This window comes from Aethalodelphis obliquidens, unplaced genomic scaffold (genome assembly GCF_003676395.1).
Source record: "Aethalodelphis obliquidens isolate GAN/ISIS:26980383/991018 unplaced genomic scaffold, ASM367639v1 scaffold64, whole genome shotgun sequence".
NCBI lineage: Eukaryota > Metazoa > Chordata > Mammalia > Artiodactyla > Delphinidae > Aethalodelphis > Aethalodelphis obliquidens.
In genome coordinates, this window is record NW_020838008.1 from 5400431 (window position 1) to 5413121 (window position 12691).

Sequence of the window (12691 nt, forward strand, 5' to 3'; positions counted from 1 at the left end):
CCTGAAGCTTCCAACACTGGAGTTTGTAGGCTATTAGGTAGAGGTGGGTCTTGGTGCTGAGATGAGGAACTCTGTGACACCTCACTCTGATAAATATTCCCTGGGGTCTGAGGTTCTCTGTTAATCCAGTGGTTCGGACTTGGAGTTCCCACTGCAGGAGCTTTGGCCTGATTCCGGGCTCATGAACCAAGATTCCGCAAGCTGCTGGTTCACTTTGGGGTTCCTCCCGTCTCCTTGGACATCAGAGTCCCCTACCAGCAGCCAGCAGGCTCCTTAGTTGTGGAGAACCACTATCTCCACGTCTTCCCACACTGCCATCTTGAATCCACCCATTAAGGCAATTAATTTCTTAATAATAATGTTTCTGACCCATGAAGACTATATATGTCTACATTTATTTAGGTCCTCTTTAATTTCTCTCAGCAATTTTTGCAGTTTTCAGTGTACAGATATTATACATCTTTTGTTCAAGATTTATTCCCATGTATTTCACATAATTTCAAAGTAATTTTGTCTTTATTTCATGTAATTTCGTGTATTGAAGGGTTTTTTTGTAAATTTCAGTGCCTAGCGTTTTGTTGCTAGGATATAGAATTACAATGAATGTTTATATGTAGTTCTCGCATTCTATAACCTTGTTAAACTGACACATTAAGCAGTTCTAGTACTTTTTGTGTGGGTCCAATGGACTTTTTACATAGACAATCATGTTATCTGCAAATAAAGATAGTTTTACTTTCTCCTTTCCAATTTGGATGTCTTTATGCCTTGCATTATTGAACTGGCTAGATCGAACTTGCACTACAATGTTGAATGGAAGTGGTGGGAATTAACATCCTTGCTTTTTCCTTAGCTTAAGGGGAAAGCTGTCTTTCACCATTAAGTATAATGTTATGTAGGTTATTGTAGTGTCTTGCATCAGTTGTAGAAATTACCTTCTATTGCAGCTTGCTTGAAGTTTTGTTTCGTTTTGTTTTTAATCAGGAATAGATGTTGGATTTTGTCAAATGCTTTTTTCTTTGTGTAATGAAATGATCATATAATTTTATTTTTTAGTTTGTTAGTATGGTTAATATGATTATATGTATTGCTTTCCAAATCTAAACCAATTTTTTCCAGCTTTATTGATGTATAATTAACATATAACATTGTGTAAGTCTAAGGTGTACAGTGTCGATTTGATACAGTTATATATTACAAAATGTTTACCACCATAGCCTTAGCTAATGCCTCCATCATATCACATAAGCTCCATTTCCTTTCTGTGATGAGAACTTTTAGATCTACTCTCTTGGTGACTTTTAAGTATATAGTATAGTATCATTAACTGTAATCATAATGCTATGCATTATATCTCCAGAACTTATTCACCGGGAAATTTATACCTTTTGACCAACATATCTGCATCCCCCGCCAACCTCCAGCCTCTGGTAACCATAATTCTGTTTTTTCTGTTTCTGTGAGTTTGGCTTTTTTAGATTACAAATATAAGTGATATTATACAGTATTTGTCTTTCTCTGACTTATTTCACTTAGCATAATTCCCTCAGGGTCCATCAGTGTAGTCACAAATGGAAAGATTTCCTTCTTTATCATATCACATCTTCTTTATCCATTTATCTGTTGACGTACACTTAGGCTGTTTCCATAGCATGGCTATTGTGAATAAAGCTGCAATGAACATGAGACTGCAGATATCTCTACAAGATTGTAATTTCACTTCCTTTGAATATATACCCAGAAGTAGGATCTCTGGAACGTATGGTAGTTCTATTTTTAATTTTTTAGGAACCTCCATCTGTTTCCCATAGTGGAAATTTACATTTCCACCAACAGTGCACAGAGGTTCCCTTTTATCCACATCCTTGCCAACACTTGTCTTTTGATGACAGCCATACTAACAAGGGTGAGGTGATAACTCATCATAATTTCATTTTGCATTTCTCTGATGATTAGTTTCCTTTCAGGTACCTGCTGGCCATTTGCATACCTTCTTTGGAAAAATGTCTGTTCAGTTCCTCTGACATATTTTAATTGGATTTTTTTTTTGTTATTGAGTTGTATGAGTTCTTTATACATTTTGGGTATATGTATCAGATACATGGTTTGCAAATATATTCTCCTATTCTGAAGTTTGCATTTTCATTTTGTTGATTGTTTCTTTTTCTGTGCAGAAGCTTTTTAGTTTGACATACTCACAGTTACTGATTTTGGCTTTTTTTACTTGTGCTTTTGCTGTAACATCCAAAAAATCATGACCAAGACCTGTCAAAGAGCTTTTCCCTTTGTTTTCTTCTAGGAGTTTTATGGTTTCAGATCTTTTGTTTGATTAAATCTTTAATCCATTTTGAGTTAATTTCTGTGAGTAGTGTAAGATAGAGGTCCAATTTAATTTTTCTGAATGTGGTTATCCAGTTTTCCCATCACTATTTATTGAAGACACTACCTTATCCCCATGGAGTAGTCTTTGCTCCCTTGTCAGTATTAGTTAACTGTATATGTGAGGGATTATTTCTAGGCTCTCTATTCCATTTCATTAGTCTGTGTGTCTGTTTTTATGCCAGTACCATACCTTTTTGATTACTCTAGCTTTGTAGTATAGTCTGAGCCAGGAAGTGTGATGCCTCCAGCTTTGTTCTTTCTCAGAATTGTTTTGCTATCTGGGTCCTTTTGTGGTTCCATACAAATTTTAGAATTGTTTTTTCTATTTCTGTGAAAAATGCCATTGGAATTTTGATAAGGATTTCATTGAATCTATAGAAGGCTTTGGGTAGTATGTACATTTTAATAGTACTAATTCTTCTGATCTATAAACACAGGATATCTTTCAATTTATTTGTGTCTTCTTCAGTTTCTTCCATCAGTCTTATAAGTTTCAGTGTGCAGATATTTTACCTCCTTGACATTTATTTATTTATTTCAGACTTAGAAATTTAGTCTTAAGTCTTCTGTTGTATTTGATGTGATTGTGAGTGGGATTGTTTTCTTTATTGCTTTTTCAGATATTTTGTTGTCAGTGTATAGAGTTTTGAGGATAAACCCCACTTAATATTGATGCATTATATATATTTTTAGTATTCTATTTTTAGAATAATTTTAGGTTCACAGCAGAGTTGAGCAGAAGATACAGAGATTTCCCATATGCCTCCTGCCTGTACATATTCATAGCCTCCATCACCATCAACATCCCCCATCAGTGTGGTACATTTGTTACAAATGATGAACATCCATTGACACATCATAATCATCCAAGGTCCATAGTTTACATTAGGGTTCACTCTTGATGTTGTACGTTCTATGAGTTTGGACAAATGTATAATGACCTGTATCCACCATTATTTAATCAGACAGAGTTCTTTCACTGCCCTAAAAATCCGCTGTGTGCTCCACCTATTCCTCCCTTCCTTCCTTCCTGGTGACCACTGATCTTCTTACTTTCTCTATAGTTTCACCTTTCCAGAATGCCATACAGTTGGAATCATATAGTATATAACCTCTTCAGATTGGCTTCTCTCACATAGAAACATGCATTTAAGTTTCTTTCATGTCTTTTCAATGCTTGATAGTTTTGTTTTTGTTTTTTAGTGCTGAATCGTAGCACTTCATTTTACTGCTGAATTGTATTCCATTGAATGGGTGTATCACAGTGTATTTAGCCATACACCTAATGAAGAAAATCTTTCTTGCTTCCATATTTTGGCAAATAAGAATAAAGATGCTATAAATATCCACATGCAGGTTCTTGTGGGAATGTAAGTTTTCCCTGCATTCGGTAAATAACAAAGAAAGCAGCTGCTAGATCATACGGTAAGACTATGTTTAGTTTGCAAGAAACTGCCAAACTACCTTTCAAAGTAGCTGTACCATTTTGCATTCCCACCATCAACGAACGAGTTTCTGTTCCATCACAGCTTAACCTAAGCATATGTATCTTTTTATATGTTGTTTGATTTCATTTGCTAAAGTTTTGGATCTGAATTATTCTGCCTCCCAAATTATTCTGCCCCAATCAGGTTTGGAACAATTTTTCTTCTATTTCAGTTTTTATCATATTAAATACAATAGTTATTTCCTTTTTTTTAAATTATGGGAATACTTCTCTCTTTCTCACTCCCATTCTCTCCCTCTTCTCCTCCCCCAATACTTTTACCTGTTGTGTACTTATTACTGCCAATCTCAGTGCTCTTTTTAAAGATGAACATTGCACAGAATCTTTGATCTCAAGGAGGCTTACATTCTACTGGAGAGAGAATGATTTGCAAATGATTCAGGTTCAACCTGGTAATTGACTATGACAATGTACTACCAGGAATTCTTACCTTTATCCAAAGATGTAACCCTGGAGTTAAAACTGGTTTGCCAGATAAATAAAGCAAGGAAAGTTATCACAGTCAGAGGATGCAGCCTATCAAAGGCAGACAGCATGTGATGTTTTGGAAATTACTGGGGGATGTTAGATGATGAACAGATTTCATGAAATAAAGGATGCTATGTCATAGTCAAGAAATTTTGATTTTATCCTCCTGGTGATGATGGTGAGATTTATATTTCAGAAACCATTGCTTAGAGAAAGCTGGACTAGAGGCAGGATGACCACCTTGGAAGTTGTTTTAACAGTATGAGGAGACAAGGGGATGAATTCACAAGATATTTAAGTGTCAGAGTAAACATGACCTAGTGCTGACTAGATATGGGAGCAAGGAAGGAGGAGGAATAAAATGTAACTTCCATTGCTTTATGTGTTTTTTAATGTTGTTTTGTTTCTGTTCTTTCCTGTTTTGTTGGTTTCTGCATCTGTGTGGGTAGCAACATCATTCATTGACCTAAGAGAGTGTAAAAGGGAAGAGAGGTTTCATGAAGGGAGTTCCTTAGTTTAATTGTGAATCACCTGTTTAATTGTGATGAGGTGCTTACCTAATAGCCAGGGAACATGAAGGATAGGCGGATGGAAGTAAAGGTCTGAAGCCCAGAAGGGATTAGATGTCCAGAGTTACAGGTTTGTGAGTCACAAGTGCTCTATATGAGTTTGAAGAATCTTTAAAGTGCATCAGATCCAACCACAAATACAGCTGCTTCACGCAGCTCTAGAGATCTAAATGTACACTCAAGTAAAGGCCGTATCTGAAGCAAAAAGTGTCCATGTGGATAAGATCAGAAAAGCAGTGATTGATCTCTCCCTGTGAGATAAACATTAAACATCACTGTATGGCAACTCCTGGTAACATGTGGGCATAGGTCTTTTGTGCAGAATCACAAATGCCGATAAAACTCAGAACTTCGCAGGGAAGATATCTCATTTTGATAATCATATTTCTCCTCTTATGTAGGAATGGATATCAAACAGAAAGGTAAAAAAAACTATTTTAAAAGTCAATATATAGAAATCATATTTCTCATCTTATATAGGAATGGATATCAAATAGAAAGATACAAAAAATGTTTTCAAAGTCAGTATAGGTCATTTGTGTGAACTCAAAGTGTGGAAGTGGTTGGTCATATGGAAAGATTATTTTTTGAAGGAAATATTTCAAACAAACATAGAAAATCTAAAGAATAATGAAACACAGCCCGTATATTCACCACTATCCAGTTTTAACAGTTTTTGTCATTTTGTCATACTTGGTTTAGATCTGTTGTTTTCATTTTTGTTGTGTCAGAAGTAAATCTTTATAGATAATGCTGAATCTTCCTTTGCAATCATTTCTGCTTCCTGCCCCTGATGTAACCAGTGACCTAAATTTGCTGTGTATCTCTCATGTCTATATTTTTATTCTATATGCTTTGTTGAAATTATTGATGGTTTAAGTGTGGATGCATTTTGAGATTTTCTATTCTTTTCAATTGATCTGTTTGTCTAGCATTGTATCAGTAACCCACCATCTTAATTCCTGTGACTTTACAGGAAGTCTTGAAGCCGAATAGTGTAAATTTCCTAGTTTTATTCCTTCTTTGTTTATTTTGGCTTTGGCTAGATCCTTTGCATTTTCATATACATTGTAGAATCAGCTTCACAATTTCTATTTTTTTAAAAAGTCTGCTGGGATTATGATGGTATTGTGTTGACTTTATAAATCAACTTAAAGCGTCTTAAGATCTTAAAAATATTGAGTTTTCTAATCCATAGACATGGTACATCTCTCTATTTAGATTCTCTTTAATTTTTCTTAGCAATATTTTGTTTTTTTCAGTGTAAGTTGTATTAGTTTTCTACTGATGTTTTAAAAATTGCCCCAAATTGAATGGCTTAAAGCAACATCCGTTAATTATCTCACAGTTTCTGTAGGTCAGGAGTCCAGGCATAGTATAGTTGGGTTCTCTGCTTAAGAACTCACAAGGCAGAAATCAAGGTGTCAGACATGTCTGAGATCTCTTCTGACCCTCAGAGTCCTTTTTCAAGCTCACATGACTGTTGGCAGAATTCATTTGCTTGGACAGTAGAACTCATGGAGGCTGTGCCTTTAAGGCCAGCAAGAAGGCACCTCTCTGAAGCTTCACCTTCTTTTAAAGGCTCACCTGATTAGGTCAGACCCAACCAGGATAATCTTCCTTTTGCCTAACACAATGGCAACTGACTAGTAATCTAATCATAAGTGATAACCCATCATATTCACAGGTATCTCCCATACTCAAAGGGGAGGGGTTATATGGACAGGTACCTCTAAGAGGCTGGGTTAGAATTCTGTCTACCTACACACAGTTTTTGATGAAAAGTACTGTATTTTTTGATACTATAATGTATTATTTAAATTTCATTTTCCATTTGTTTGTGAAGCAGATCACTTCTAATGTAATGTGTCTTTATTGCAAAGTTGTTCTGGCTATTTCATTTATCTAGAAATCATTCTCAACATTCTCCTTAAAACACTGATTTGGAATTTACTAGAAACGGACTTTCTGGTTTTGTTTTTAGTAATTTTACTAGATGCATCATCACTTCAGCCATAGTTTCTCTCTTCAATTTTTTTTCCTGCTTTTCCTTCCTTTTTGTTGTTCTCTCTGACATACTTCATGTTACTTTGGGTCAGTCTCCTAGCTGAGTCCTAGTAGATTTTCTATCAATTTTAAAAAGCAAATTTCTGTGTCATTCAGGATTTTTAGTTACAAGTATTGGAAAACCACTCTGGCTCTCTTAAACGTAAAAAGAATTTAGCAGAAGGCAGATTCAGGCCATACAAAATAGGCATATGGACAAGAAAAAGGAAGCTTGGGAAGCTTGGTGCTGGAAAAATAAACAAGGTCACATTGCAGGAAAACTTAGTGCTTTAGTCACCTGTTTTTTATATATATGTATGTGTGTATATAACATATATGTATATATGTATGTATATATAATATGTGTATATATGTATATATATTTAATGTATGTATATATATGTATATATATGTATGTGTATACATATATTATTTATTTATTTATTTGTCATTCCCTCAAGCATCCAAGTTTAGGTCACATCTAAGCCCCCGTCATTCCTAGGCAGCCGTAGGAAGAAGGCTTTACCTCCCCTCCAAGATTATCCTTATGTTAATGATGCAACATGCAAGAATAATGCAATATTCAAGCTCCGTCCTACTTTTCTAACAAAAATCAGAGACCTAATTGCTTTCACTTCTGGACAGCCAAAAACAAACAAACAAACAAACAAACATGACATTTTCTCTCTCGTATTTTATCTCTATATACCCGATGTTGCGGAAAATTGGAATGTAGTGGTTAGAAGAGGGAAAGGTTTAGAAATAGAAGAGAGAAATGGTTGACCTGGGTCTATTCTTGAAGTGAAGGAAAAAAAAAGCAAATTGATAGGACAAACAACCTACGGAGTATTTATTATGTTAGAAAAAGTCTGGCCGACGCAACTAAGAAGTCAGAGGTTTAAATTCTGCTTCTCCCTCTTGGCTTGTTGACCCTAGGCAAGCTATTTATCCTCTCTGACTCTAGGTCTTCTCAGTCGCCAAGTAGAAATAATCACATCTGTCTCCCAGGTTTGCTGTAACAATTAAATGAGAATGTGTATGTAAAGCATCCAGCACAACACGCTAATTAACAGTGGTTACTTGCCACATACTTGTTAACTTCCTAACCCTTCTTTCTCAAATGCTCTCTAACTCCTGAAACACCCTAACAGCACCACCCCTCTGAAAGGAGCTGTAGAATCTCAAGCACGCTAACTGCAACCCATCAGGAAGTGTAATTGCTATCAGACTCCTGCCATGTGTGGACTGATATTGAGGGTGGTCACGTATAGAGACATAAGCTTCTCCTTCATGGAATGGAACTTGTGATGAGACCACCGTGCTCCCTTCATTTCTTGTTTCCCATTCTAGGTACAGTGCTGCCTTACACCAAAGAGAATTTGATTTCTCCTTTCTTATTATGACTGATCTGTACTATTTGCAATGATTCCAGCTGCCCAGAATGGTTTCTCTCTATCTTTAGGAAGTCTTTTTTGTTATAACAAAATCAGTTATATTAAATAAGAAGAGTGATGAAGATCATGTATGTATTGAACTTTAAAATAAGTTCTTAAATATCTGAAGGGAAAGTACTGGTCATTAAAGGGAATTTCTCAATTTATGCAATTCATGGAAGAATATTTTTTCCAAAATAGGCTAATTTATTTGAAATTAAAGAGAAATAAATGTTATAAATTAAAACCTGTGGGAAGGTATTGACAAACAACAAAAATAGGCTTTGTTTTAGAAGAGTGATTCTTAAACGTTAGTGTGTCTAAGTGTAATCTAGGGAACTGTCATTTGTAGAATTTCCAGTCTCAGTCCAAAAATGGAGTTTATTCATTCTGGAGTGGTGCCCAAGAAGCCACAGTATTAAACATACTTTTTGGTGATTTTGATGAGCTAGTCCAAAGGGCTTTTTTTCTCCACTAGGAAGATTTCTTGAGAGGTTTTTACCCACCATGGATTTTGCCAAGAGGTAGGGGAATCGGATCCACATCTAGACAGCAGTGGGTGGTGACTCTTCAATAGTTGTAAAGCAGGATCTCAGACTGGTGGCCAACGACCAAAACCAGTTCACAAACTTGTTCTGTTTGGCAAAAGTAGTGTTTAAAATGTTTGTAACGCCCTAAGGCTAAGCTTGCTTTCTTCACTTCACCATTAACTGTCCCTTTGGCTTCTGGTTATAGTCAACCAAGCTGTATTCACATTTGAGTGATGTGGCTGACCCTGAGGCATTTGTTTGTAAATTCTGAACATTTAAAGGATCACTTTCTAAAGAGTGAGGTATTTGGCAACTTTCAGGGGATGATTCAGTTATGTTTGTAAGTTCTCATTTGACCAGGCCAAGCCAACTAGAGTCAAATTATGCACAGTTTTTCTACACAAGGCTGACAAATTCTGGAGAAGTCAATGCAGGTTGGACCCCTACCCCTCTTCTGTAATACATTGGTTTACTTCTCTGTCCACTGTACTAGACTCTGAGCAATACCTGGGCAGGAACTGAATCTTTGTACTTGCCTTATCCTCAGAGCCCAGCACATTATATAGAACTTAATAGATGCTTAAAAGTCTGTTGAGATGAAAAGTCAAAAAGGAGGGAAAAGAAGGGAAGATCGAAGGAAGTATGGAAGGAAGAAAGGAAGGAAGAAAAGACAATGAAGGAATGGGAGAGGAGGAAAGGGGAAGGAAGGGACCAGAGAAAGGAGAAAACGGAAAGGAGTGAAAAAGAATGGAGACAAGTTTGTGTGGAGAATTGGGGAATGTAACTGACTGAATCCCTCATTAAAAAAGCAAGCAAGAATATGGACTATTTCAGTTGGCATTTTCTAGATCATAATTAAATTCAGAATTAGGCATCTTTGAGCAGACATGGAGAATTGTTTGTGTTTGAGTGTCAGGCACTGGTTTCTCAGATGTTGATTGAATTGCCCTAGATTTTGTTTTATGTCACTTAGGGGGCTTTCTGCTGGGTTTCTGAAATGAAAGCATTAAATGAATATCTTAGAATATTATCTTAAGCTTGTAATTACTAATAACGTAGCAAAACATACCAAATGGGCATCAGCAAAACACCAATGTGCTATTTATATTTTAATCTACTCATACACTTTTTGTCCCAATCTATCAATGCAGTTTTCTCCTTGTGTCTATATTTTTTTCATTGGAAAAAACTGGCTCAAAAGAGAGAGAGAAATATGTCAATCTGTTGCTTTCAGAAAATTAAGCTCCTTTAAAATTGAGTACTCAGAAATCCTGTTATTTTGTTTGTTGGCTTTGGTAACTTCTTTCTAAAATAAAACCTACCCGAAACATGATTCTTTAAGAACAAGTGAATTGAAAATCGATAAAGTTGTTTAGACACCATGTAGAGTAAGCTGGGTAAGAGAGTAGTGTATCAGAAAGATAGGGGCATCATGAGTTTAGGTGCTCACCCAGACCTGCTGTGATCTTATGACCTCTGGGATGTCACTTCATTTCCTGGAGACTCAGAGTTTCATCTGTAGGTTGAGCAAATCTCTCATATTCAATTTACAAGAATTTAGAATTGATAGTACGGCACTATCAATTAGCTGCACATCTTAGCTCTCTTTTTCAAAGGCTCTATGTCCTTGGGCAGTAATTTAAAATCTTTGTTTTCATCACCATAAAGTGGATATTATTATAATACTTATTTCACATGGTATTTGAGACAATTAAATGAGAAACTACATATAAAACAGATAGCAGCAGGCACATAGAGGTAGTAATGATTTTTGTTGATGACTCTTGCCTGCTGGGAAATAACCTGTGATTTTTACATCTGACTAAATGAAGGAAAAAAAAAAAGAAGTTAGAATAGAAGTTAGCGATAAGATAACTTCTTAGCGATATCGCTAAGAAGTTAGCGATAATTCTGTGACTAAAAAATGGTGACACCTTTCCTTTTCCAGTATCAATGATAAGAGGGGACAGATTCCAAACGTCTAAGGCAGAAAGCCTCATAACTTTGACCACTGATAACCTACCTATTCCTACATTCCTGATGTTCGTATTCTTGAGGTTTGTGCGGGAAAAGGAGCAACTTAGATACAAAGCTTGCAGAGTGTGCTAAGCAGTCATTTAGCAAAGGCACTGATCTCATAGAATGCTGAGTGCTCGTATGGTTTTGTTGGCTACCTGGAGGGCTTTGCAACGTGCGTCCACGGGGAACATGAAGCACATCCATGAGATAAAGTTTAAAGAGCATCATATCAACAAGTACAAATCAATATCCTAAGAAATGAGTGCTAGGTGCTAAGGGGATCCTTTGGAAAGCTTTCTTCGAAGCAATAAGATAAACCAAAAGGGCAGTAGAAGTGTGCATAAAGGAAGACAAAGAAGACCAGAATTCAATTACAGAGCACTAAAGGCCAGACCAAGAAACAAGGAAACAGGGTCTGTGAATGTTTGAATTTCTTCTACTTTTTAAAAATTTTATTTTGGTTTTGTTTTATTTTAGATTCACATACAACAGTATTTTATCAATAGGTTCTGTATCCCATGCCCCTATCTAGAACCTCTTTGAACACGGTCAAAATGCATTTAAAAAATTTAAATCAACATTGTTGAGGTATAAATTATACACAATTTAATATACACAATTTAAAATTCTTCTTAAAAGAATACAAATTTCTCAAAAATAAGAAAAACATTTATTTTTTATAAGACTTGTTTTCAGACTAGTTGTTTCAGTAATAAGCAGAGACTCAAAAAATAAAAGATGAGAAAATAGGAGAAAATTAAACCATTTGGAAACCATATTGATTTTAGTAAATATTTCTTAACTTTTTACTTAATTTCTAGGAGTATTTTTAGAAGTATAATCTGTGTCTTTTGTTTTCATGTCCTTATTCAAGATCGTATCTTCAGACAGGGGAAGGGAAGTGCAAAACTTTCAAGCATTTTTTTTTCATTCTAAAAATTGGTCTTAGAATAAAGATTCAAACCAATGTTGTGGAATTAGTACTTCTTATGAACACCTCATGAACTTCTCTTTAAAGAGAATACATGCATTTAATTTTATATATCCTCTTTGAGAAAATAAAGGGAATAATAATATAAGAGTTATGTGAAGCAACTTGTTGTATAATAATGCCCCCACCAAAATCTCTTAACTTGTGTAGACCACACAGGACTGTACTGCAATGCCTAATACACCCATGTGGGAGGCACTGACTCTGTGTTGGAGGCCAGAAATATCAATGTACTATCAGAACCTAACTGGTTGGATTTTTTTGGAGCCATCATGACTCAGTTAGTGGGCTTAAGAGTGACACAAAACCATCACTTCCAGTACAAACTGTACGTGAGTTGACTGGGTATATCAGTCCTTTCATATTGTAGCTTACCCTTGGTCTGTAATGCTTTGCTCACTGGCAAACTTCATAAAATCCCTTGTCTGGTCATATCGTGGGTGGGATATAAAATAAGTCCAGTTATTTTAATTTGGTCTAATGTTGCTACCTTTCTTGGTTACCAGTGTATGTCAACAAATCAGAATAGAATAAATAGTAGACTTTTATGGGGAGAATAAGTGCATTTTCATTATGTATTTGAGCACCTAATCCCATATCTGGCACAACTGAGGTACTCAATTAAAATTTGTGGAATGAATAAGTGTGTTATTGGATGAATCAGAGTTCAGTGGAAAACCTTTTTATTCGCTACTTAAAACACACACACACACACACACACACACACACACACACACACACACACA